This window comes from Carassius gibelio, chromosome A18 (assembly GCF_023724105.1).
Source record: "Carassius gibelio isolate Cgi1373 ecotype wild population from Czech Republic chromosome A18, carGib1.2-hapl.c, whole genome shotgun sequence".
In the NCBI taxonomy this organism is placed as follows: domain Eukaryota; kingdom Metazoa; phylum Chordata; class Actinopteri; order Cypriniformes; family Cyprinidae; genus Carassius; species Carassius gibelio.
In genome coordinates this window covers 9742109-9769545 of record NC_068388.1, presented here as the reverse complement: position 1 = coordinate 9769545, position 27437 = coordinate 9742109, and the positions used below count along the sequence as shown (strand labels likewise).

At 38.1% G+C, this 27437-nt stretch overlaps 1 pseudogene; it reads right to left on the bottom strand.

Moving 5' to 3' along the window:
- Nucleotides 1-4848: 4848 nt before the first annotated feature.
- LOC127934110 (IQ motif-containing protein H-like) lies at nt 4849-27278 on the bottom strand (annotated as a pseudogene).
- Between the last annotated feature and the right edge of the window lie 159 nt (nt 27279-27437).

Sequence of the window (27437 nt, the reverse complement as noted above, 5' to 3'; positions counted from 1 at the left end):
AAAGATGAGAATATCATCAAGGTACACAAAGACAAACCTATTAATCATGTCTCCCAACACGTTATTGACCATGCCCTGGAAGACAGCCGGAGCATTAGTAAGCCCAAACGGAAGGACCAGGTATTCATAGTGTCCCGTGGGGGTATTGAAGGCTGTCTTCCACTCATCGCCCTCACGAATACGGATGAGGTGATAGGCGTTGCGGAGGTCTAATTTAGTGAAGACCTTGGCTCCCTGCAAAAGTTCAAAGGCAGATGACATTAACGGCAAGGGGTACCGGTTCTTTATAGTTATGTCGTTTAACCCTCGATAATCAATGCAAGGACGTAGAGAGCCATCCTTCTTCTTAACGAAGAAGAACCCAGCACCAGCAGGGGAGGATGAGTGGCGGATGAGTCCGGCCCTTAAGGATTCCTGAATGTATGAGTCCATGGCCTCTCGTTCAGGACCTGACAGGGAAAAAAGGCGCCCCCGGGGCGGAGAAGTGCCTGGAAGGAGATCGATGGCACAATCAAACGGTCGATGAGGAGGGAGCGAGGTGGCTCGAGACTTGCTGAAAACCAGCCGCAGATCGAAGTACTCCGCCGGTACCCCAGTGAGGTCAGCAGGCTCCACCTGAAAAACAGGAGGCACAGACACAGGAGGAGAGGCAGAACCAAGGCAACATGCATGACACGACTGACTCCATGAAACAATTTGACTGCGGGACCAATCCACATGAGGGCTGTGCTGAGCCAACCAAGGATGTCCCAAAACAAGTCTGGCATGAGGGGACTTCAGAAGGTACAGCACAACGGACTCATGGTGATTGCCCGAAACAACAAGACTTACACGAGGAGTGGTGTGAGTGATGGTGGCGACCGGCTGACCAGAAAGACCCCAGACTGTGATAGGAGAAGGAAGAGAGACGGCTGGAATGCCCCAATTCTTTGCAGTGCAATAGTCCAGGAAACTGGCTTCAGCGCCAGAATCAATAAGAGCCTTGCAGGAGTGATCTGAGCCCTGGTACTTGATGGTGGCAGACAGTTGGGTACGTGACTGAGGGGAGATGAGGGGAGAAACGCCCACTAGGACTCCCCGGTTGACTAGTGGGCTCTGGCTTTTAATGGACATGACTGAACAAAATGACCTGACCCTCCACAATACAGGCAGAGGCCCTTCACCAGCCGATGTTGTCTCTCCTGGGCCGACAAATGCAGTCGCCCCAGCTGCATGGGTTCAGAATCCACCTGGGGTGATAGAGGCGGTTGTTGGGGCTTGAATGGCTGGGTATCTTCTAGCCCCCAAGATGGATGGGAAGTCAAACGTCGTTGACGTAGATGAAGACGGCTCTCGACTCGAATGGCCAAGTCAATAAAACCCTCCAGGGTCTTGGGCAGCTCGTGTGTAGCTATCTCGTCCTGAATGTCAAAGCTCAGGCCCTCCCGAAACATAGCCCGCAGCGCCTCCTCATTCCAACCACAAGAGGCCGCTAGAGTCTTAAACTGGATGGCGTACTCCGTAACAGAACGCCCACCTTGACGGAGCCGTGCGAGTCGGGAAGCAGCCTCATCCCCCTTCACGGAGCGATCAAACAGCTTCATCATTTCACAGCGAAAATCTTCAAAGTTTGAACAAAAATGGGCCCTCGCGTCCCAAACAGCCGTTCCCCAGTCGCGAGCTTTTCCCGTCAGCAGTGTGATGACATAAGCGATCTTCAAACGCTCTGTAGCGTAACGGCGCGGTTGCAGCGCGAACACCAACGCGCATTGAGACAGGAAAGCCCGACATGAATTCGGATCTCCGTCATACAAGGGCGGATTATTAGCGTGCGGCTCGGGCTCGAGCTGAGCGAGAGGCTGGGAACCCATCGGGGCGGCGGATGACAGAACACTTTGTAGTTCACGGAAGCGATCACTTAATTCGGCCATTTGGGTAGTGAGTGTCTCTACCTCCTGAGCGGTGGATGAAAGCTGGCTGGCTTGGTGGCCGAGGAGAGCGCCTTGATGAGCGATAGCCGATCGAACGAACTCTTCACCCGCTGGGTCCATTTCTGGTCAGTCCGTACTGTCAGGGAAAGGAACAGGACCCAACTGCGGTAGAATGAATGAGGCGTTTTATTGAGTTACTCAGAGGACTTAATCCATTGGAGCATGAGAGAGTCAGCGCTCTGCATGTACAGCCAGCTCGAAGATCCCTACGGCGACCGCCGCACAGCAGGGAGGAACAGGTGGCAGATCAGCGCTGGAGAGCCGAAGCGTCCGAAGGCAATGCACAGGTGAGTCGAGACAGCCGCCTGGTTGATGTGGACTACTGAGTACGAGAGGCAAAGCAGGGGGGGAAAAAAACAAAAAAACAGCAGGCCGACTAGATAGAGAAAAGATACAAAAACCGAAGTCAGGCAAACTAAGACAAGCAACTAGAAGCTTACTCTAGCAACGCTTACGGACTGACACAAGATAGCAAACACAAGGGTAAGATAAAGGGAAGATAATCAGAGTAAGACAGGGTGCAGGTGAGGGAGAAAACGTTAACAGGGATAACAAGAGGGGCGGAGAAAACATAGCGGGAATAGTGAAACACCTGGAGAGCCAGCAAAACCCAAATCATGTGCTCCAGGACAGAAAAGGCCTCAGCCCCCACTGAGATCATGACAGTTTGATCTGAAGACATCGTGCCTATTACTATTTTCAGTAGAATATACAAAGCCTGCTACTACTACTACTACTACTAAAATTAAACAAACATTATTTTTGAAGGAAAAATCACACAACATTTGTTCTATGTTTTAATTTGAATATCCCCTTTGTTTGCCCCCATAAAAAAAGGTTTGCTTCATTTTCAATAATTAAAAGTGCAGTGTATCAGACTCGAACCAGACAAATGAAAGATTCAATCAGGACCATGGATGAAACAGGAGGAGACGAATTCCTCAGAAAGGCAACCGGATGTTGTAAATCAATTCCTAGTGCCACAAGTCGGTCCACTAACCAACCAACTCTTTCACAGAACAGCTTTCAACATTAACAGCATTAGAACAATTATTGACAATTTCAATTGGGAAAAGAGATTATCAAATTTGGGGCAAGTAATCAAGATTGATGGTCAAAAGAGATGCACAGCCTGACCATCACATGTAAACCCATGAGACTAAACAAGATCCTTGGATTGACTTGACTGTAAACTTGGAATTTCACATTTTCATTCTCTTAAACTCATTCTTCCTAACATTCTATCTTCCTGCACCTATGTGTTAGATTTATTAGTTTATTTATAGACATAGATTAGTTTGTCTTAGATATATCTAATAAAGCTTTATTCATATTGAAAAGAGAAGTATCTTGTGTTTTGTGCTTACAAGTTAATGTCTTAACCTGCCGATCTTGTTACTGTGCTAATTAATAGTGTTTTTGCTATACTTTGGATATTAATATCCAGTGCAGAGTTGATGTTATATGACTCGTTCAATTAATCGCTCGCCATCTCAGTGATCAGCCGTGAAACTGTGATTGTGTTCAAATTCCCTTTAAAATCTTAAATCATTCCCTTTGAGTTAAATTTACCTGTTTCCCTTGCAAAAGATATCAATAAAATGTATGTTTTATGCCTTCATTGGATAAGAAGAAACATTTAAATACACCACACAGAATTTCTGGCTACTTAAAGAAAACAATTTATGAATTGAGTTGTTTCATGCATTCAAAAATTAGACATGCTAAAACACAGAATTTGGTAACAATAATAAAAAAAAAAAACATTTCATAAGGCCCTAAACATGTAATTTTTGTTAAACTTGTAATAAATTGATGCGGAAGCATGCTCTGAGTGAGGTGACATCTCAGTACTTCAAAGGCAGCAGGACGAGGCACTTTACTCCCAAAGGAGCTGGGGAACAGGGACACTTTTAGGAAGGGACTGTGGATTCTGCGTAGAATCTCTGTTATTGCTGAGTAACCCTAAAGTCAGGTGGTCTAGACTCTAGTATCTAAAGACATTTCAGGAGCAACTAATGGCGCGTCACTTCATTATTTCATCACAAGGAAAAAAAAAAATTAAGCAACGTAATTCATTAACAAAGAACATCAAACCCAAGCAAACTGCAGCTGTGCAACATTTAATCAGCGGGTAAATTATGCTGTCTGTGATGTGAATCACAAAAATCCGAATCAAGTCCCGCACTCGAAAGAACAGTTTGGTTGTCAGTGAAACTTACCGGAGTGGTTTTCATACTCATTTGAAAAATGTTTACAATACTACTCCAGCGCTTTTACGGAATAACGATTAATGGGTTTGTTTTCTGCAGAAATATAAGAGGAGTTAAATTCAACCTTCACTGGTATGATTAATATCTTCTTTGGGAATAAACAACCAAGCACTTTTTTGTTCCAATTTGCCCTAGATCCTCTAATACTGTATGTACAGTAACGCTACTATAGTTGCTGCTGCTTAGAATCAGCGTGCATTGTAAAGTACAGATAAATATCTATTTAAAAACTATCAAAAAATGTATCAATATATTTATGCATTATACAGTGTACAGATTAAGCAACATTCCTCTGTTGCAGTCTCTAGCTATGAAGAGCTAAATGTCACAAATGGCACATGTAACTTAACTGTAATTATCCTGTTTGCATTGTTAGTCTTTCTAGAGAGAAATATTGTACAACATTTTAGATCACTATAACTATGTGACCTGGACAAGGTAATAACAGACAAATCCACTCACGCAGATTCATACTGTACATGCGTGTATCTCCTTTTAATGCTAGCCACATTACAGCCATAATTGAAGTCTATATAAATGTTTGGTGACAGCAATTATAACTGAATGTGTAAATGCTTTTGTATGATAGTCTCTAAGTATGTTGATTAATCTGGGGTTGATCTGTAAGTTTTATGAGATGATAACTGTTTGCTTTAGGGTGCAGTAATCTCCTTTTATACCTGAGATGTGGTTTGGTTTTGTATTGTAATGCCCAAGACCTCCTCAATGTCCTTGACAAGGTCCTTACAAAAGCAAACAATAGCAGACATTCAGTCAGTACATGTCTGACTACAGATCCTAACCTCTAGCCACTGAACAGTGAATGAGAATGCCTCTATCAAATTAAGTAACAGTGTGTTGAATGTAGTAATTCAGCAAGTGTCAATGAAACTCCAATTCAGTATCCAACATCTACAGTGTCCTACATTTGAATGATTTCAGCTGCAGATAATTTAGCCAGAGATAAAGCCTTGACGCTTCTAAATGAATACCTTGTGCACTGTATAAGATGTTATGACACAGAACTGAAGATTTATCAAAAAATGTGCACAAGATCATATGTGTCCTCACCTGAATTTGCCCAAAAGCTCAAATTCACTACTCTTTGCCCCATAAAGTCTCAGCAAAACTTTGGTATAATGCTGGTAATAATAAACTTTAGTTAAAATACTAACAACAATTTATTTAAAATAGCACATTTAGACAAAACTGCAAAAACAGTTCTGTGCAAACTGAAAGTTTAACCCTTTTTTCCACTGCACCTGTATGGCCCAGTCTATCCATCACTTGCCAACGGTAATATGCAGACAATTGTTGTACAACTTAATATGAAATTAGACAACCTTGAACATAATGAAAGATGAAGTTTTGCAGAGCCTTTTGGAGCAAGTGGTGGAATAGTGAACTGGAGGCAACTTCTCTACCAATTGACTGATATAATGTGGATATATTTTTGTTAATTATTTGATGGTCATAGTTCATTCTTTGTCTTTGTGAAGTGACCCTGAGTGTTTGAAAGGAGCTAAAAACATTATAATAAGTAATATGGTGAAACCATTCAGAATCAATGTGATTAATGTCCTACACTTAAAAAAAAAGGTACTAGGGGTATTAATATGTATTAATATGCAATTTTCAAAAGTAGCATTTAGGGGTAGATAAAGGTACTTTTGTATGTGAATGTGAAACATCTGAATAGTATTTTTTCTTTCTATGACTAATGTGAAGCGAAGAACAAACCATTAGCTGGTATTTTAAGAGTAGGTTAAGGAAAAACAACATCCGCATACCATACAATTGTTTGTTCCTTGCATATTTGGAGCTGATATTTCCTGATGAATGATTGACAGGTTGCGAGCAAAGGTCAGTAGCGCTCCCTGGAGATCCTCCGAGATTGTTCTGTTAATGACACGCAGAAACAAACGAGCTTACTAATGATCCCCAAGAACCATCATCAGAGAAAAACAAAAAAACAATCACCTTGTTTGGCTGTGGGGCTGTAAGGAGCTTAATGAGAACTCTCAGCCTTAAAGAATGTGCTATTCTTCAGGGAGAAATGAGGACGGAAAGCAGGGCTTCAATGGGAAAGGTATAGGATTTATGTGATGAATGCCTTTTAATTCCACTTGGCAGTATTTTGTGCCCTGACACATTTCGGGTTGAGGTATTCTCTACATAATGTCTAATCAGCTCTTGGGAGTGTGTTCAAGGTCTAGATATATCTCTAATGGAAACGGGGACAGAGGAAGGGAAAACAGAACTGGAGAAAGATAAGGGTAATGCGTCTGCCTGCTTCTTGTGGGAACTCACAGCATGCCAAGGCGTCTTCGATCTCTGCTGTCATGGAGGGCGAACACAGTGCCTTGTCTTGCCTGAAACACGTAAAAAATATATTGAAACACTTGCTCCACAATCAAAGAACTCCAGCTGTATTATTGCAAAACAAGCAAACATTTTACCTTGACATCATATACTAAAGAAAGATTGGTCTGAAGAAGTCGAGCGATTGGTCACTGAGGTTTGCTGAGGAGAAAACAAACACACTTAAAGTTAAGCAACAAACTGCATGTAAAACTGTTGCTAAAAATTTGATCAGTACATCTAAATTATAAATTGACCTCTCGGGGACAGACATAACAGCCATGCTAGAAACAAACAGAAGGGTTTCAAAAGCCCACACGGAGAAACAGGCATTAGTCTCATACTCATAAAAGGCACAGGGGACACAGAGACCTGCATTATAAGGTCATAATACCACTGCAGAAAACAGAAAGGTTTACTTTAGGTAAAAACCCAACAACCCTCACAGACATGGCAGATAAAAGACATGTCTTGAAGAAGAACACCACAAGACTGGATTAGTTAAGAGTGGCAAGACTCACAGGACTCGAAGCGGGCATGAGCCATATTCTCAGTGACAAATATGAAGCGGAGGGTAAAACCTTTGCACAGTGTGCGAGGCATGAGTAATTCTCTTCTTTGGAACTCTATTTTCAGCTGTCAGACACACTATCCTCAAACAACAATAACAAACTTTTCCTGCAAGGTTTTAATTGTGTTTCTAATATTCTAAGCCTAACTGATGGGCAAAGCCAGAGCTGGGTGATAAGCACATATAAACTAAATGAATGTTTGATAAAATAATACAAGTCGCAGATTAACAAGCGTAAACTCCGGTTTGCCACTAATAAAGGAAGTCTATTGTTTTGTGGCTGGCATCAGGTTGATGAGGTGCTCAGGCATGCATACACATGCATAATGAATATGGTATGCATTATTTATGGGCTGATTATTTAGGCTCATCTATTAAAATGATAATGAATTCAGCTTCCTCTAAACACCAGTCAGGTCGGAAGCGTAATTACAGTGTTTAGTTGTATTTAACCAAAATAAAACAACAAAGCTTAGCTAGATCAATCTTTATGGATGCCTTGATTTATCGAGATAATATTCAGCAGAGGACTTTTATTGCTCTCTGGTCCGGTCTCAGGGAACACATTCAGGATAATGGCAATCTTGAGCTTTAAAGAGCTTAAGGAATCCCAAACAGTTTAGAGAATAAAATTTAAAGTGAAGGTTGAACCAACCTTCTTTTGTTTTCTACTGTGGAACACGAAACTATATAATTATAGCGATGTCCATGCTGTTATTGTCTATGCATTGAAAGTGAATGATGACCCACAAGTTGGACAGACTACTTTTATAGTGATTTCATGATATTTATTTTACATCCCTTGGTCCCCATCTACACTGTAAAAAATTTCTTGTTGTTTTTACAAAAACTTTTTGGCAGCTGTGGTTGCCAGAATAATTTTGTAAAAATACAGAAAACTGTAAACACATTTATGTCAAAAACTGTTAATTTTACAATATAAAGCTGTAATTTACAAACAAGAAAATGTGAATATAAACCAGTAAATTCAACAACACACAAAATTAAATCTGTTTTGTACCTTGAAAATACTGACAACCACCATAATAATAAAGATGGTACTGTATAAGAGAAAGCCACATGAAGTATCAAAGCTCATCACAAGTAGCTTCACCACAAGCAGAAGTATATATTAACATATAGAAGGTGCACATTTATGGAAACACAAAACACCATCATGGTAACACACGTGATACTTAAATAATGCAAAAAACTTTCATTAAGCAACAGAAGATGTAACATAAAGCTCAAATGTACATAACTGATAACAAGAACTATTTAAAAACATGATTATTTAAACAAAATACTTTCAAACGTGGAGTGTCACGCAGGGAATTCTGGGAATATCAGTTTACAGTTTTAGACTGTAAATTATACATTGATTTGTTCTTTTTTTACTTCTAAAAGCTGTATAATTAACAGAATTTTACTGTAAATTTACATTAAATGCTTTGTTAGATCTTTTACAGTTTTTCCCTGTATATAGTACGGGAACTTACTGTTAACCTATTATCAGTTTTTTTCCGTAGCGTTTTTACAAAATTTTACAGTTAAAATTACACTTATTTTTTACAGTGTACTTTATTACATTAATTTTATTTACACTTTAAATTCATTAAAAGTAATAGTAAAGACTTTTATATTGTAACAATAAAATTATATTTCAAATAAATGCAGTTCTTTTGAAAACTCTATTTATCAAAGACGTTTCCCAGAAAGGTTATGCAGCACAACTGTTAATAACACTGATAATCAGCATATCAGAATTATTTTTGAAGGATTATGCGACCCTGATCCTTCACAGGAATCAATTTGTAACAGAAAACTGTCAATTTAAATTGTAATATTTCAAAATATTACTGTTTTACTGTATTTTTTTATTACATAACAATCTTCTTTCAAAAATATATTTTTTAAATCTTACCTATCTCAAACCTTAGGTCGATTTAGAATGCCATGAGTGAGAAAAAATTAGTGAATTTACATTAAGGCGGTTAATGAAGTATTCTAAAGTTTTGAATATGTTTGAACACCATATTTCAAATCCAGTATATAATAACCATGTCTTCTTAATGCTGAAAGAGAAAGTGGATATTTTAATTGAATTTACAGATTCTTACAGCTTTGGTCTTTACTCTAGCATTGCATATGGAAGACTTCACTTCTCTGACTGGAGGAGGAACCTCCAATTTACTGGTGCGACAGTCCAGCATCCCCCTCGTCACCATGGGCATCAGCTGGGTCATGGCCAACTGGTTAATGTAGCCCAGGATCAATAGCCCATACCTACAGTAAATACAAACCAGTGCACACAGATATAAGTCAGCAGATACATAACATACATCAAAATAACTATTCACTTATTTTCAGCCAACAAGTAGACAATAACAGAAATTTTAAAACAAATAGAAAGATGGATATTTCAAAACTGTATTCACACACACAAAAAAAAAAAACAGAGCTCAACAGACATAGGGTGTGTGTATGACAGAGAGAGAGAGAGAGAGAGAGAGAGAGAGAGAGAGAGTAACATAATGCATCTAAAGCCCAACTGGAGACTCTCTTCACATCTCTATGGTTAATGGCATCATTATAAGGATATTAAGGGGTCAGACCCAGTCGTGGCCTTATGCTTAAACAGGGCTAATTTTGCCTGATAATAATCTAATAGCTATGCCCTCTCTTCAAAAAGTGGCAAATAAATCACCAGTGAAGGAGTTGTTAATAACTAAGTGGCAGTTGGCTGACTCTCCTGTCGTCCCTATTTGTCAACCTAAACGCTGCTGCCAGGGAATGCAAATGGTGTTCCAGCTGCTGAAATCACTTTATGATCACAGTATCACAGTTTACGTTCACATGGTGAAATACAGTGAACCGAATCATCTATTTACACTGGATTTAATCTGCAAACACTGATTCATTTCAGTATATAAAACTATTAAAAAACAGAACAAAGGATTATTTATGTAAAATGCTTGTTTTATTCTGTTGTTTTTACTCTCCCTCAAGCCAGATGTAGAGAGTTTGTTTCTTCATCGGATCAGATGTGGGGAAATTTAACTGTGAATGGGTGATGAAATGAGAGAATCAGTATAATGTTAACATTATACCTTCACTTCTTGCCAAAATTTGAGTCTATAATTCATTATAATGTTTCTTCCAGTGAAATCCCTCCGTATTTTAGCCAGAAGCAACAGTTAACTATTTTCTTGATTTATTTATTATTAAAATATGCAGCTTTTGCTAAAGTCGTGTGGATTACTTATTGATTATTGTTTTGTTTTTAGCAGCTGTTTGGACTCTCATTCTGATGGCACCCATTACCTCCAAAGGATCCATTGGTGAGCAAGTGAAACAAACTTATCTATATCTTGGATGGCCTGAAGGAAAGTACATTTTCAGCAAATTTACATTGTTGGGTGAACTATTCTTTCATTCAAAATTTGACTTTCCCAAAAAATGTAAAGCTCTTTTAAAAACTAAGCAACCAAAAAATAAATTCCTTTAAGAAATAAGCTCTTATAAATGGCAAAGCAAAGACCTTTAAAATAGGACTCCAGGCTTACAGAAGACATCAGTATAGAGAGCTGAATTCACCCAGCAGTGCCTCCCGTCCATAGTTAATACCTCTGCTTGTTGGATAGTTGGGACCATTTAGCCAGTCCGTAGAATCAGCCAAGCCTGCTTCATTGTCAACCTGAACAAAGGCGCTTGATATATACGCCCAGATTGTACCTGTCTTTGATAGCTCCTTCACTTTCATTAAAAACTGCAATCTTGCAGCTGAGCCTCCCTTCTCACACAATGTGAAGCAAGCCTGCAAGGACAAACACATGCGACCCACCTCTCCCCCACACATACAAAAAATACTGCTTTTAGCAACAAGTTTGAATGTAAATTGATGTTTAAATAGAGACACGTTAGCACTAGTTTGGCAGATCTGTCTGCCTCTGTGCAAGGAGAGATGGGACAGTAATGTTTGGATTTTTCAGTCTGAATTCTTTTTGTCGGTTTTAATTGTGTGTGCAGTTTATTCTCTGTAAGACACGCTGAATAAAATTCATCCTGTGCCTCTGTGAATTCACAATATAGAGAATCCTGGTGCTATTCAAACTGAATAATTTATGGATTACTTTCATTTGCAGGAGTAAAATCCATATCAGGAGACTATAGAAAATTCAAGTGTGATTTTCTATGGAAGAGAACATTTCAGCTCAATGCGTAATTTATATATAAAAAAGCTGCCGTTCTCTGACTTCCAAAGTCAATCATCTATTTTAAAATCACAGCATGCCAACTGAGTCAATGATTAAAACAGCAGCATGTGACCTTCATTTGAAAATATATCAGTTCTATACTATTTCGCAATTTCAGAAGCATAAATAGCATAATGTGCATATGGAGCTGTAAAAATCAACCACTGACTCAATGGGGGCTCTTGCTTTCACTGTGTTAAGTAAATGACATTTCAAGAGCATACACACATGATTACAACACAAACAAAAACATTAGCTCACACCAAAAGGGCTGTCCGTCCCCACAAAGGGCCCTGAAACATTAAGAACAACTGAGAGGAGGTCTTCTATTCGCAGTAGTGACAGATATAGTGAATGTGTTCTGCCACCCTCTAGTGGCAGTGGGAATCACTCAAAGAACAATGTGACAAGACACATTTCTATCTTAAGCCTGCCAGCAGGGATCATTTATAAAAATCACAGTACTCTATTTAATTATGCATCATGTTGCCTAGTTATATAATCACTTCTTTGCTCACTTATCATTTGCACTATGTACAACATTTCCACAGGGGATATTCACATTCCACAACTTAATAAACAGACCTAAATTTAGAAGCACGTTTTGAAAAATAACTAAATCAATATCTAACACAGCAAGCTCAGTGAGGTCAAATCCATACCGTTTTTTCTACATTAGACTCATGTTTATTTTAATGCATCCCCTCAGTTTTTCCCTGCAGAGATTTTTCAGTTGTCATGTCCTTTGGCAGAGATGTAAAGCAAACCATGCATGGTCTGAAACACAACGAATGCTAGTTAACCCCCTACTGTTAGGGGTGACTCTGCACTGTAACATTTTTTTATTTAGGTAACTTTAAAAATTAGCTTCATGAGGTCTTAATTAACTGTTTTCAACCTTATTACATTAGCTAATGCTGTCAAAGAGATTAGAAATAAAATACTCTTTAGTTTAGATAACTGCACATATTCATTTATAAAGTACATAGTCTCTTAAATCTACTCAGTGTACTGTCTTAATGTAGTTTTTGCAGAAATTGAAAAAATAATGGGAAAATCTCACAAATAACCAAGCCAAAAAGAACATCGACAGTAATGTGCAGGTGAAAACACTATAGTGTTCAATCAGTCTTGACAGTGACCAAGAACCCCAACGTCTGAGGAAACGACACTCCAGCCTGACCTCCTGTCTGACACCACTACATATCAAGGGTGTTGTAAGGTCAGAGGGTAAGGCCTTAAAAGGGGAATTAGTTTATTGACACAATAAGACCTGACAGTTTATTAGATAGCCTTTTGGCACATTGACCCCTGGTCATTCTATCATCTGTACAGCTCTTAAGGGTAACCAATAGGAGTGTCCTATTACATCTCAATAAGAGTCCAGAACCAGTAGATTGAACTCTTACACTGCCTATATTCTAAGGTGAGAACAGTGTTACGGGCTGTGACAGAAGAGTGCCACATGTCAGAACCCATCTCATTCTCAACAACTTCCTAACATGGCAGGTTCTGTTTGCATAGAGCTGTAAAACAGATCGCTGACATTTAAGGGTCAGTTTGTTTCTTAGAGAGCTTGTTTGATAAAAGATATATAGAGCTGAGTGCTTCCATTGTTCCTGGAGCTTCAAATGTACATTAGCCACATTTCCACTGTCGGGCCAGTGCGAGCCTGCATTAAAATGACAGATACATGCAAAATCAGCTTCATAGAATGCCCTAAATAAAACTAATATCTCAAATTTAACGCCATAAAGCAATTTGCAACCAGTGTCTGGGGCTGATAAAAAAAAAAAAAAAAAACATTAAAAAATATATATTTATAACATAGCACATATAATACATAGTGTCAATACTCTTGATGAGGCAGTAACTACTGAAGTGTGTCTTAATTTGACATGCCTTACAAAAGCACAGAAGGTGCATGTGTATGGGGGTGGTGGTTGGTGTTGATTGACAGCTCATTGCCAAGGCATCACAGTAGTCTAATAGCTTTAACTGAAGGCAATGGTAACTGCACCTGTCCCCAATAACAACTGACACATGCTGGCAGATAAATACCCATGCAAGCCAATCGATCAGTAGATCAATCGGGGTCTGTTTGCGATCAATACAGCCCTTGTTTCTGTAACTAGAAAACACCATAATGTCTTTGACACTTAATTATGTTGTTAATTGCAATGTTTGACTTTCTGTGAGTGCCTCTTAAAACCTGTTGGTTAGTAAGAGAAAGAATTTCACCTTAAGGACCTCTCAAAGCAGAGAAGAAAGGACAGAGCACTTACGGATTGCACATAAGTGCATAGTTTGTGCTTACAACTGCAGTGAGATGTATAGAAAACAGTTTCTTACTAAGCACAATATAAAAGTGAATAGAATCTTTTTGGTGGGAAACTATTTAAAAAAGGCCTTTTTTTACTTAAGCGCATTTAACAACTCAATAGGTCCAGTTTTACAACCTTGAGAAGTGCAGGTTATGCTCTAGAAGATGTAAGGATTAATCCACTTTTGATCTTTTATAAAGTCTTTATCCTTTTCAAGTACATTTATAACGGTAAAAAAAAAACTGACACAACTAAGGAAGTCTTAAAACGAGGAGATACTATGTTGTTGATATTCAAGTCATGAAACAGTCATCATCATATTCAAGTACCAGAAGAGCCAGGGTCAATCGCTGCGCAGTGATTTCACCCCCGACACAAGCCATAAAGCACACAATGGTGCGGCAAAAAGTGTAAGGAAACGGCCTTCGTTCCCCAAGAAAGAGCAGGCGCGCTCTGAGAATTTGCCAGTGCACTTCACACAAACAGCGGGGAGGGAAGGAAAGCGAGAGGGAATCATTTTTGCCATTCTTTATTTGGACTTAAACTGCGAGCTGTACTGTGAGAGAGGATTCAGGCCTTGCTTGGCTTCCACATAAAGATGAGCTATTTGAAAATAGATAAATAAAGCAGACGTCTCTTGTGTGCTTTGATTGCTGTATGATCTCTACATTAGGAAGAGCGACATTGCAGTCACGAGCATAGTCAAAAGCATACAGAACCTCCTAAGAGGGATATGGGGCTTTTTAAAAAAAGCTTTCCTTAAAGGGATAGTTCATCAGAAAACAAATATTCTTCCATCTTCTTTTGTTTTTGTTTTTCGTGCAACAAATTCAGTTTTTTTTGGACCCCATTAAATAGATTTTTTCTTTTTCTTTTATGAACAAAAACAGAATATTATTATTCTTTTTTTTTATTTATACTTTTGTGTTTTGTGCATTGTTTTTTCTTTTTTTTTGTTATCCCTCTGATATACCTTTCCTATAAATCCGATATTAGAAATACCAAAAATCCTAAACAAATATGAAGTGATGATACTATACGTAAATCACCGTTTTTAATAGATAGACAATTTGAATAAATATGGGGCTTTCCTTAAAGATATAGTTCACCTGTCTGCCATCCTTAACTCTCTGTTCTAAAATTAAATTAGATATTTAGAAAAATGCCTAAAGTGTTGTTGTTATTTGTCCATACAATAAAAGTCAGTCGGGTCCATTGTTGTTTTGGACACCATTAGCTTTCATTATATGGACAGAGATAGGTGAAACATTGTCTGAAAATAAAGCCTGGTTATAATATGGACATATTTGCGGATTGCTTCCCAAATGCAACATTAACCAAAGGGGAATACAGAAGGTGCTGTTGCATTCAAAATCTAATAAAATAAACGTGGTACAACACATAATCCCACATGCATTGAATAAAATAAGTAGGAGACAATCTGTCTATCTGTTGATGCTATTAGTATAATGCTCCCTTGTGTCTAATGACCCGTGTGCTAGCAGAACGTGCATGTTTGTAATGTGTAAAGTGTAGCGTGTACGAGTCCACCCAGCCGTTGAATAGAGTGAGATCTACATGTCTTTAACCCATCTTTTTTGAATAGCTGTAAGGCTTGCCCTAGGCTGAAACACCCCTCGGGTGTGGGCCTCCCAAACACACTGCAAAGAATCACACAGTCTTTCTTTAAACTGCCTCTAGGTCTGTTTTCACACTTATCTGCGGCTGTTCCTCTATAGGAACACACGGGTTATTCTTTCTCCTGCATTAGAAAAGGCTCTTTATGCAATCAATAATTAAACGTACACACAGTAAACAGGGTAAATAGAGGGGGAGCTGAACATAGGCCTGGGCTTGACAGAGGGAAATTAAAGGATGCATTCTAGTGAAAGACAGCTCCCTAGAGAGGCAAAACATCATTTCAACTTCTATGACTTATAACTAAAGCCAAGCGTAAAACTTAAGTGAAGCCACCGAGCGCTGATAATTGCACTCTGATAATTACAAAATCATTGTAATATTTTTCTCAAAGGATAACAGCCTCTAAATGCACATATAAAAAAAAAAAAAAATGCAAATACATGCCATACATACTAATTTATTGTACTTAAAGAACAAAAGGCAAAATTTAACCCATTATTACCCACTGCAACATTAGACTGATATATGCGTTCTAGAGTATTTCAGCATTTGTCGCTGAATTTATTAGCATAGAGTAATAAAGATAATGTAACATCAAGCAGATATTAGCAAATAAAACAAATAACACGCAAATATGCAACCGCAAATCATTCAGCAAAATTCAGGCACAAAGGGTGCTGCAGAATGGCAAGACTGCCACTAAAAGAGTTATAACAGATCTGTAGAAAATGACTGACACACTGAAATAACCTCTGTGCTCTTTATTCGGTTAGCAAAGCTTGCCATTGATTAAAAAGGTTGAAGAGGTAGAATAAAGGCCCGGACTGGCTTCCATATGGCCCAGAAGCCCTTAGGGTGCAGGCCAGCTCATCAGGCCCCAGTTCCCTTTCCTCTCACTGGCACCCCAGCTGGTGAAGAGCCCCCCATTTAAAGCTCCTTCACTGCCATCACCATAATGGAGCTTGGCTGGGCCTCAACCGCTTACCTCTGTAATTAACAGCACCAATGCCACCACAATTACAGCCCCAGATTCCTCTCTCGGCCTCAGTGTGAATTAGGGACTGAGCTAATAGCTTGGAGGTAGGACACACGGCCTCCTATTGCCCTCGGGATAGAACCCTACAATAAAAGGCTGCAATAAAAGAAGCAAGGTCTGATTTTGCACACAGCCGTGTTGATTATAACCTTGTAATTAGCTTACATGAGGCTCACGGTGTAATGGCAAAACACAGTATTTAAATCAAGGGCCAAATTGTAAGAATATGCTACATTAGAGGGTTATGAACACGATTACAGGCGGATAAAACCGATGTGTTTTTAAAGCACACGACAGACTGTTGAATACATCGCATTTAAATTAGAATACAAATGACTCATAATTAATTTCCCATGAATTTGAGTCATAAGCACTCTCTAGACAAATCATGGTGATTGAATCAAAGTTTGGCCTTGGTCAGTAATGACAGGCTTGTCACTGAGACAAGGGTGCATTTTGTACAGAACGTGAAGATAAAAACCAGGAAAAAGCGGAAATTAAAATGAACAGGGCTTGTGACTGAAGTGTTGCTGCATTTGCAAAATAAAAGAAACGGCACATTTTATTTCGCATTTAAAAACAAGCCACTTGAAATTTCTGAATTGCTACTGTTGCTCAACAGACACTTACTAATGCAGACTGTGCATTTGAATGGTGCAACTGCGATTAGGACAAATCAGAACAAATTCTCAACAGATTTATTATTTTTGTTTCAAAAGCAAAATCTCTGTCATGTCTTTTGCTTTTACAAAATGTTTAATAATATCAACTTAATATTTGGGGTTTTATTAAACAATTTGGTATTTTACAAACTGAAAGGAACTTAAATGTAAAATAAGATCCAATATAATGAATGTAGATTATCCTGATAATATAATTAAATTAAACATAATAAAAAATAAAAACATTATACAAGAGAAAAAAAACTGCATAGGTTATTTAAAGTAAATTTATTTAAAACTAAAACAATTGTACCTTTACTTAAGGCTGAGACATTCTCCACTCCTGTTGTACCCATGGGTGGCATTTTAGGTGGCAAATGTCACAATAGGCTATTCCCAGTCCACCCACAGTTCAACTATCTTGAAGAGCCATTACTGGACTTCCATGTGTTCTTTCATCAGGCTGGTCAGAGCTTCATGAAGCTGGAAGACACATGAATTACCTCTAATATTCCATTATTTTTCTACATCATCAATGTAAGTTTCACATGAGGTATTTAAACAGATGACTGGCACACAGACCTGCTCCAGGGTGTATATATGGAGGCATGTCGACCCCTGCACTACTGCAGATCCTTCTTCCTCCGGATTTAGTGCTGCACCAAAGGCTCTGTGCCCAAAAGTGAAACTTCGAGCTCATCTGGATCTGCCACAGCCAGGTCATTGATGTGGGTGACACCGCAGATCATGTATGCCTGTTTCCCCTGGATCAAATTCTTGATGCGCTGTAGTGTTCTAGGGCTGTACTTCAGGATTGAAGCTAGACACGTTTCGGGTCTAAAAGAGGAACATAATACACTGTTGTGAGTTCAATCTGATGAGCACAAAAGCTGCAGAATTAATCCTGTGTGTTTCATAATAACATAATAAGCTCTAACAAAGAGTATGCATAACAGATATGTATTTATTATGTATAACCCCCCAAAAAGGTGTGATTTTGTGTACAAAAATATCTGTCCTTTCCACTCCAGCTCTAATGTCTTGTCCCTCCCTTTGTCTATGGGTGTAATTTATGAACGTGAACAAACACATTGGGCCCATTACATGCAGCTAGAGGGGTCATGACCTCTCCTGTACTCCAACACGTTAAATTGATAAAGGAGAGTCAGGGGAGGGCCATACTGTGTGCTTAGTGATGGGCTCTGTGGGGAAAGCACTAATTACTCCACATCTGTATGTTTGATCCAAACAGAATGATCCCTTCTGTCATTGGCATGCCATGCTGGCAGCAATGGCTAACAGAGATTTATCCTACTGACACGTCTGGCAGAGTTTAGACAGAGAGAGGAATCGAAAAGGAAGAGGCTGCGCATGCCACTCATCCAGGCAGTTAGGCCTACAATTATATAAGAAACAAATTTGCATAGTGTCAAAAAAAAAAATCCTTTCAAGACTAGTTTACTTTTGTGTTGTATTTTTCTATTCATGACTTGAACTTTCCACTTGCTCTTTAGGGTTTTAATGTAACTTTTTTTTTTTTAAGAATCTTTTAAAATAAGTTTGAATTGAATTGACCATCTAACCTTGCATAAATGATGACAAGAGAAAACAAGCACGGCTTGCACCACTTACATTAAAATACTGTATGTAATAAAATGTTAAAATAATGTGTGCTCTTAAAATTTTGTAAACAAATCCCCCTAACTTCAGACTGATCAGGAGTTCTCATAAATAATAAGTAAATATTACAAATAGTAAATATTTAAAAAAATAAATATTTTAATTAATTATTTAGATTTGTATCATATATTTATATAAAAGCAAATTATTTAATAATGGAAACATTTTGCAATTTTAATATCATGAGTAATATTTGGCTGATAAAATATAAGGCTTACATGAAAAAATATATATAATTATTATAATAAATATATAGCAGTATTAGAATCATAGTTTGGGGTCCCTGATATCAAAAAGTCTATATATTGACAATGTTTATGTTTAGTTTTGAACAATATCAACAATATATGTATATATATATATATATATATATATATATATATATATATATATATATATATATATATGTATGTATGTTTTATGTTTTATCTTCTCTGCATTTCTCCTCTCCCCTAGCCTTCTTTCTAATCTAACTGTTTAATAATCCTGCATTGTTTATTATGAATATTGTTGCTCTGTGACTAATTGCTTTTGTTATTCTATTGTAAGTGGCTTTGGATAGAAGCTTCTGCTAAATGAGTCAATGTAAAAGTGTAGATCCTTTTACTGAAACCTAATCATTTATGGAAGATCAGCAGCACAGAGTAGTAAATGCAAAGGTCACCTCTGTCGCCCTCTACAGGTGAGAAATAAATCTAATTCTTCAATGAAAATTGTTAACAAATTCATGTGCATCACCAGAAGTTGAGGGGAGAAAAAAAGGTTTGCATATCAACATCTAGGTGTGTGTGTATGTGTGTGGCACCATACTAAAAAAACACTCCAGTGCTTCTGGCATGAGGATGTGTAGTACTGGAGAACATCCTCACCCAGGCGCACCGGAGACACATAGATGACTTCGATGTTCTCATCTATATGTAACACATGCAATACAGCGCTTGCTTTCATGTGTCTGCTGCCAATCCAATTTGATCATGTGATGATTAAAAACCTCACCTCTGATGTCACACAGTCGGCCCATCTGGGTATTCTGGAGTACATCAAATCCCCTGAGACTGAGGGGATGTTGGGAATATCCTACTGAACAAAACAAAATTAATTGTAATGAGATTTTAAATATTTTAACAACAAATTAATGACTATTTTAAGTCAAGACACTAAGAATCCTCAAAAAGACTACTATAAACTAATCTCTATAATGAAATGATTACATGCATGAAAAGAAAAAGAGTAAGGCAATAAAAACAATAGGGTTCAACTTCTTAATTATCTGAGCTCACACAGGCCTCTCATCAGACACCCCAGTGCAAAAATCACACTCCATCTGCTGGTGATTATAATTCATACACATCATCATCTCCAATAGCCAGCACAGGCCTCAATGACAAGTTTTTAGTACCTAAATAAATTTTCTGCGTTTTCATCAGATGCACCCAAATACATGTATTTTTTCCCCTTTAAATATTACTGTATGTGACCAGAAGCCATCATAACAGAAAAGAATTACCCACTGATGATACTGTATGTGATGATAGTCCTTTTGGCGGAGGTGATGTGTTTCCAGTTGGCTGCCAGACTCTGTGAATCAAAGGCAGCAGAGAATAAAAGAGAATAAGAGTGATCGGTGACAGACAGTACCCAGCAGCACATGGATTTATCACGTTGTCGGCCCACCGATGCCAGCAAAAAGGGAGGAAATTATGCTCGTCTTTCTCCCTTGGTCTCATGGAGATAAACCAAGCATAAATCACATTAATTAAATCAGCTAAGTGCATAGTTAGAAACATCTTCCCTCTATTAATTCAATTAGCAGGCTACATGAAGCTTTCTGCCAGGGGAAGATTAAGGCTTAATTAAAAGGATGTGAGTGTTTAAAGGGTGGAAACATACACAAGCTTGTGTCTCCTCTCACAGTGAGTGACGGTGAGGATAAATGAACATGTGGGCACTAATTAAGAGACATGCTTGTTTCATAAAGATATTACAGGAATGACAGAACAGATGAAACATCTGTTCTGAAAAATAGAAACTTAATCTAAACGTGAGATTGTGCTATCACAATCACTCTTTGCATAAGCACCTATGCAATGGAAGTTCAATTATTTTCACATTATTTATACAACATTTTATGAGTGAAACCACTGTACTTTCTTATGCCATGGATTCATGATCATTCAAAAGATATGACCAATGAAAGATTGAGACATTTTTGAAAAGTTGCTTGAGCAAAGAAACAATATTGCCAGTTACTTGTCTGTTTTTGCCCCGCCAGTGACAAAAGTTTCAAGAAAAGCCACAGCAGAACCATTGCATGAATCAGTTAAATGATTCAATTACTAATTCATAAAGACAGCTGCAAATGAATCAGCAATTCTGAACAGTTAATTTGAATGAATGGTTCTTTGACTTACAAGTATGAACAGTTTTTTTTTTCCTGAAACAATTGTTTCTTTCCTGAATGAACAAAGATTGGTTGAACAAATAATTTAATGACTCACTAATCAAGAAAATCCCTGTGTCCAAGAATCCCTACTTTCCTACTAGACAGTAGATGAAAAACAAAAAGAAAACTGACAGCCTGGAATGCATACAATGAGACAAACAACGAAAAATGAAACAGTTATAGAAATGTTCTTGGAATGTTGCTCAACCAATCAAATTTGAAGACCAGATAAAGACCAGTTAGATAAATGTGTATTTTATTCACCTCTGCCCTGATGCAGTGGTTTTCTAGTTGGCAGAGAGAGACGTTAGGCCTGCAGATTCCTCTTCACATGGCCTAGTTTTTTCATGTTTCAGTAAAGACATAATTTGCGCCGCCCATTTGTGCCGGAGTTGGAGCAGGTAGGCGGTATAAGCAGAGCAATGCCTCCAGCAGGTCTGGATGCACACAGCTGCCGTCTGATGTCCCTCAATGCCTCTCGATGCCATACCTCATCCCTGTTCTCCAGCACTGAGAGCAGCTTCTCCACATGGGTGCCCAGGACCCTGCCGTCTCTCCAGTTGAGCTCCCCACTCTGCACACACACAGCCAGCCTCTCCCCACACACCCACGCCTGTGGCACCGCAAAGTCCTATAGCATCCACTGCAGCTGGTCCAGAGCCTCCACCACTGCACCCCAATACAGACAAGTATTGCTTTTTAAACCTACAGTAGTCAGGATCGCCCAGGTCAATCTGACCATCGACTACTGTGAAAGGATATTTGCTGATAGCAGCTGGCACTGGAATACTCTAAGAAGAGAAAAATGCATATTATAATTAAGGCAAATGTAATGGGACCAAAAGTGTAGCACTTTAAGTGTAGGTACTAACCCTGAACCTACCCCTAAACCCTACCCCATGTAGTTACCTTGTGTTACCAGAACTTTCTTAGATAAATACACTGTAAGTACACTATAAGTACATGTTAGTACACGTACTGTACAATAAAGTGCAACCAGTGTTTAATTACCAACATTCTTCAAAATATCTTTTTTGTGTTCCACAGAAGACAAGAAATTCATACAGATTTGAAACGACGTGTAAATGATGACCAAATTCAAATTTTGGGTCCCTTTTAAACTATCCCTTTAAAAAATTATTATGGCTCATATTGTTATGTCACCCCCCCCCCCCCCATTTTGTCCTTGAAAGCTGCTTTAGTAACCTAAATAAACAAACAGTTAAAACTGCTAAAAGCGATCAGGAAACTAGTGTAGAAGCTTGTATTTTTGGCAACAAGTCATAAATACAAAAGGTGACAGAAGGTGACTATTTCAAATCATTCCCTATATCTGCCCTGAAGCTATTCCTGACACATTTAACATTATGTCGGGGTAAAAGGTCACTATATAGAGCAGTGCACTTTACACAGAAAAATACAGTTTATTTTCAGCTAGTTCTAAAGCTCTCATGACCAGATTGCATATTTAGTATGTGTTCACATCATAAAATAAAACGTATTAGAAACAAGACAGAGTGTCCAAATCATTTAAAATGTTACCTCAGAAAGCTGAAGCCTTTTCTAACTCATCTATCATCAGATAAGAAGTATATACTACAATCAAAGACTGTATAATATACGCAACCGATATATTAAAAGGATAAGAAAAAATAAATATAAATACAGTATGTGTAATATTTCTCTAGTTATTTGATTGACATTTTGTATCAGAAGTGAACATTTCTTGCTACATTAATGATATTAATACAAATATATCTGAGACTTAAAATATCACAGACAACAAAATTATCTGCTGAAAATAAAATGCAATACTCTTATCTACTTGTTTTTTCGGTTGCACTTTATTTTACAGTGCATGTACTAACATGTTCTTATAGTGTACTTACAGTGTATTTATCTAAGAAAGTTCTGGTAATACAAGGTAACTACATGGGGTAGGGTTAGGTTTAGGGGTAGGTTCAGGGTTAGTACCTAGTTATTGTAATTACTATAATAAGTACATAGTATGTACATGAGGAACAGGACTGTAAAATAAAGTGCTACCGTTTTTTCCACAGTAATTCAGTTTACTCTTCCTATGTACATGTTGGTATCGAATACAAAACAAATATTGTATCTATTTATAGATACAATAGACTTTTTAACTTTATATGTAGGCTGCAAGTGTGTGATGACATTGTGGAAACAGACTGGCTCATCTAACTTTGGCCACTGTCCTCTCTCTGGAGCACATGGACAGCTTTGGGCTGGTTTGCAAGGAAGATAGAGGTCAGCTGCTGAGGATAGCAATATTAAGCAGTACATCTGTTTTAACAGTGAAAATAAAAATAAATCTTTCTTGAGCACCAAATTAGCATATTCTAATGATTTCTGAAGGATCATGTTACTTAATGAAGACTTGATTAAGGACTACTGAAAATTGCCAGTACAGAAATAAATGATTAAAATCTATTAAAATAGAAGACAGTTCTTTAAAATTGTTAGGAGATTTTTTACAATGTTACTGTTTTTACTTTATTTTTGATCAAATAAATTCAGCCTTGGTCAACATAGAAGACTTTAAGAAACATTAAAAAGTCTTACAAACTCAAAACTCTTGAACAGTAGTGTATATAATGAACAAAGAAATACTGTATTAGTTGTTAGAAGAGGTTTATACCTGCATTCATGTCTCTACATTCGGGTGGTGGTTTGGGTTGAAGGTTTTTAGGCAGACCTTCACGCGCTGTAGTTAAACTCCCCAAAGCAGGGCCAGTGATCACCCTTTGAGTCCCAACCTGGAAAACCAAGCCAAACAAATGTTGTTTTCATTGCATTAATGAACACTATACCGTTTCTAACCACTGTGGTTCAACTAAGTTGGAACAGTTATTATAATAGTTATTATATTTATTTTTAAAAGCACACACTTCATACTTTTATTCATAATTTTAGATAAACGTTTACTGTAGCACTGAAATCTCATTTGAATGATTTAAATATGAGTATACTCCTTTTTGATGTGAAAGAGAAACATGGTCACCATTCACTTTCAGTGACAGGGAAAATGAAATTTACATTTTTGGCAGAACTATCCCTTTAACCTTGAACTAAGAAATGGGCTTTTCTTAAAAAGGCAAGAAAACATTGTTAAACAAACATGGAGGAATAACTGAGCCCCAAAGGATAGATCTGTGGTCAAAGGTCAGAGGTATTGAAAGTGACAGAACAAAGGGTATTAACCTACTCAATGTCTCACTGGGTCAAGAAAGCCACCATTCACACAATACTAGAAAAAGAGAGAGGGGGAACATACTTCGCTCAATAACTTGCTCATGGAGAATGCTATTAGCTTTGGGTCACCGATCTAATTTTTCCCTCCAAACAAAACTTTGTTGTAAAAGGCTGGGAGTCGACTATCCATTAATCAGGCTGGTGGCAGCTTGTAGATGTCAAGAAATATGGTTTCTCTTTCTCTCAGTTCCATTCGCTGTAGTGAATCACAAGTGCGTGCACATTTGTGAGAGAGAGCACTGTGATGTTGTGTGATTATAACCGACAGATTTTCCGCATTCATTAAAATAAAGCTGGAGCTAAAATACACAGTTAATGACATTGTAAACTGGCCAATAAGCCCCCTTCCCTGAAGCAATCAATCATATGCTGGCAATGCTTTCTGGATATTTTGAGCACGGCCCGGTTTATTTGTCTCGCACCTTCTCTCAAGTGAACAGCTGCTTGAAATCTTCTAGAATTAAATTCCATCAGACCAATGCCTAAAATGCTTGCACCTCCTCATTATCATATAATAGTTCATAAATCAAAAGAAAGTCATGCTCCACATTCCACCATAAAAAGGATGTGTTGCAATAATTAGGATTCTTCGTTGGTAGTCATATAGCGACTAATATAATTCATCATTAATTTTTACAATCATTTTGGTAAAAACAAGCCCCAGAAATCACTCCCAAAGATGCTTCAAAAGACAAAAAGCCCAATAAAAACATGTTATCTACAGACAATTTATAGTCAATTAAAAGCCAGTTGGCTAAATGACAAGATAAACTTTTTTGGTGCAGAAAAATGCAAAGTGTAGGACATGCATTAATGATAGCACACAAAACAGCATCAAAGAACGACTCAGAGAAGGTAATTTCCTCAGTGCCGAAAAACCCATAATTTAGAGTACATTGCAAGTTTGTCAAGTTGTGGGCACATGCCAGACAGAGCCCTTCTGTATACTCTTCTCATCCTGCTGTTCTGGATTCTCCCCTTGATGTTCTCTGGCCTGTCTGTTGTCACACCACTGAGCTTCCTGACAAACCACAAGCACCGGCCAGGTGTTTGGAAGCGGTTTTTGGAGGCAGGCAGCTGTTTAAGTGGTACAAGAGGGCATTTAAAAGAAAAAAAAAAAAACAGTGTGAGCTCCTTCAGACTCAGTGGAGAACTAGCCGACAGCACAGAGGTATAGACGCAGCTGGCAGAGCACCAGGTAAGCTACGACTGTCTTATTGGCATGCGAGAACAGGTACCAGTGCCTGTCCTGAGACAGCTGTAAAGCAGCAGCCCATACAACTGCAATCAGGCAGTGGCCGTCCTCTGAAGAATGCTGATGTGCCGCAATCTGCGTCTGTCTGCTTTCGGCAGCCAAGTCTCATACCTTCTTCTCAACAACATGACAGCCTCCTCACAAGTGACAGGCAGAGGATGCAGGAGATAATGGAAGAACCCAGCGGAAAGCAGAAGGGGGGAAACAGAGCACCAAATCAAATGGTGACCTTTAGAAAGATTAATTTGTTTACCAACAGACAGATTTAGCTGTCTCTGCCAAACCAGGCGACCTTCAAATCCACACCTCCTGTTTGAAAGCAAAGTGACCGGAGTCATCTATTATTACATGCCAGTCAAATCATTTCTTTTCATGAGGTTCAGGTGACAGATGCTGGTGTTAAGACAACAGTCAGAGCTGGCCACCATATAATCAACACTATCAATAAGCCTTAATCATAAAAGCTGCTGGTCAATTCTGTCATTATTTACTCATCCTCATGTCATTCCAAACCTGTATGACTTTATTTCTTCTATGGATCATAACAGAAGATATTCTGAGAAATGTCACATATAATTGTTTGGCTAACCAGCATTCTTCAAAATATTTTCTTTGTGTTTTGCAGAACAAATAAAGTCATACAAGTTTGGAACAACATGATGATGAGTCAACGATGTCCCGAATTTTCATTTTTGGGTGAACTGTCCCTTTAATTTACCTTCTTTAATGATAATAAAAGCTCTCTTGTGCAGGTGAGGAAGCTGAATCCCATAATTTTGTTGCACAATCTCCTTGTTCTTTTGGAGAAAGAGGTTATACAGTAGATGCATGATAAATACTGACTTGTGCTGTTGGAGCGACAGATAACAGAAAACAGATTTTTTTTGTCTTAACAAATATTATGAATAAGTGTAAAGATGGAAACATTTTCCCCTGGTGATGTACCAGCAATCCGGCATCTCAGAGGACATGTATTGGGTCTCATATGGTGGGTGCCTACGAAAATGTTATGAAAATAATTTAGATTTAATATGATTTTACATACTCTAATGGAAATCCTGCTGATGTTTAAGAGGTTATTTGCTTATTTATATCAGTATCAGAGTTTCCTTTTAAATACCATTTCACAAGCTTGGCGGGGCAGGCTTCTTTTCAGACTCTTCAATACAGGGAAGAGTCAAAACCTAATTATAGTTTCAGATAATCGTCTGCATGTCTCTGTGAATTAGGAAACAAATGTTTACAAGCATCATTCTTCCATGATCCACATTTCACATATTTGTATTTTCATTGCATGAATCCATAAATCTTGCAAGCCAGGGACTGCTAGATGACCTCAGATTATTTTAATTATATATATACAATAGAGAGAGAGAGAGAGAGAGAGAGAGAGAGAGAGATTGATAGATTTATGTAATCAACTATAAAGAAATATTCAAGTCAGTTTTATCATAAAGTTTGCTTTAGATAACTTACCTTTATTCCATTTTCTGTCCTGCTGATGGCTGCATCCAACGCTTGAATGTCCATAACAGCACAGTCAGTCGAACAAGATTCTTTTTTAATTGTCTTAAATAATCCTGCACCTTAAGACACAATCAAAATATTAAATGTAATCTGATTTATTTAGTAGAAAAATGTCCGACGTCCTTAAAAATAAGGATGAAGTTGGGCATATTTTTAAGTTTT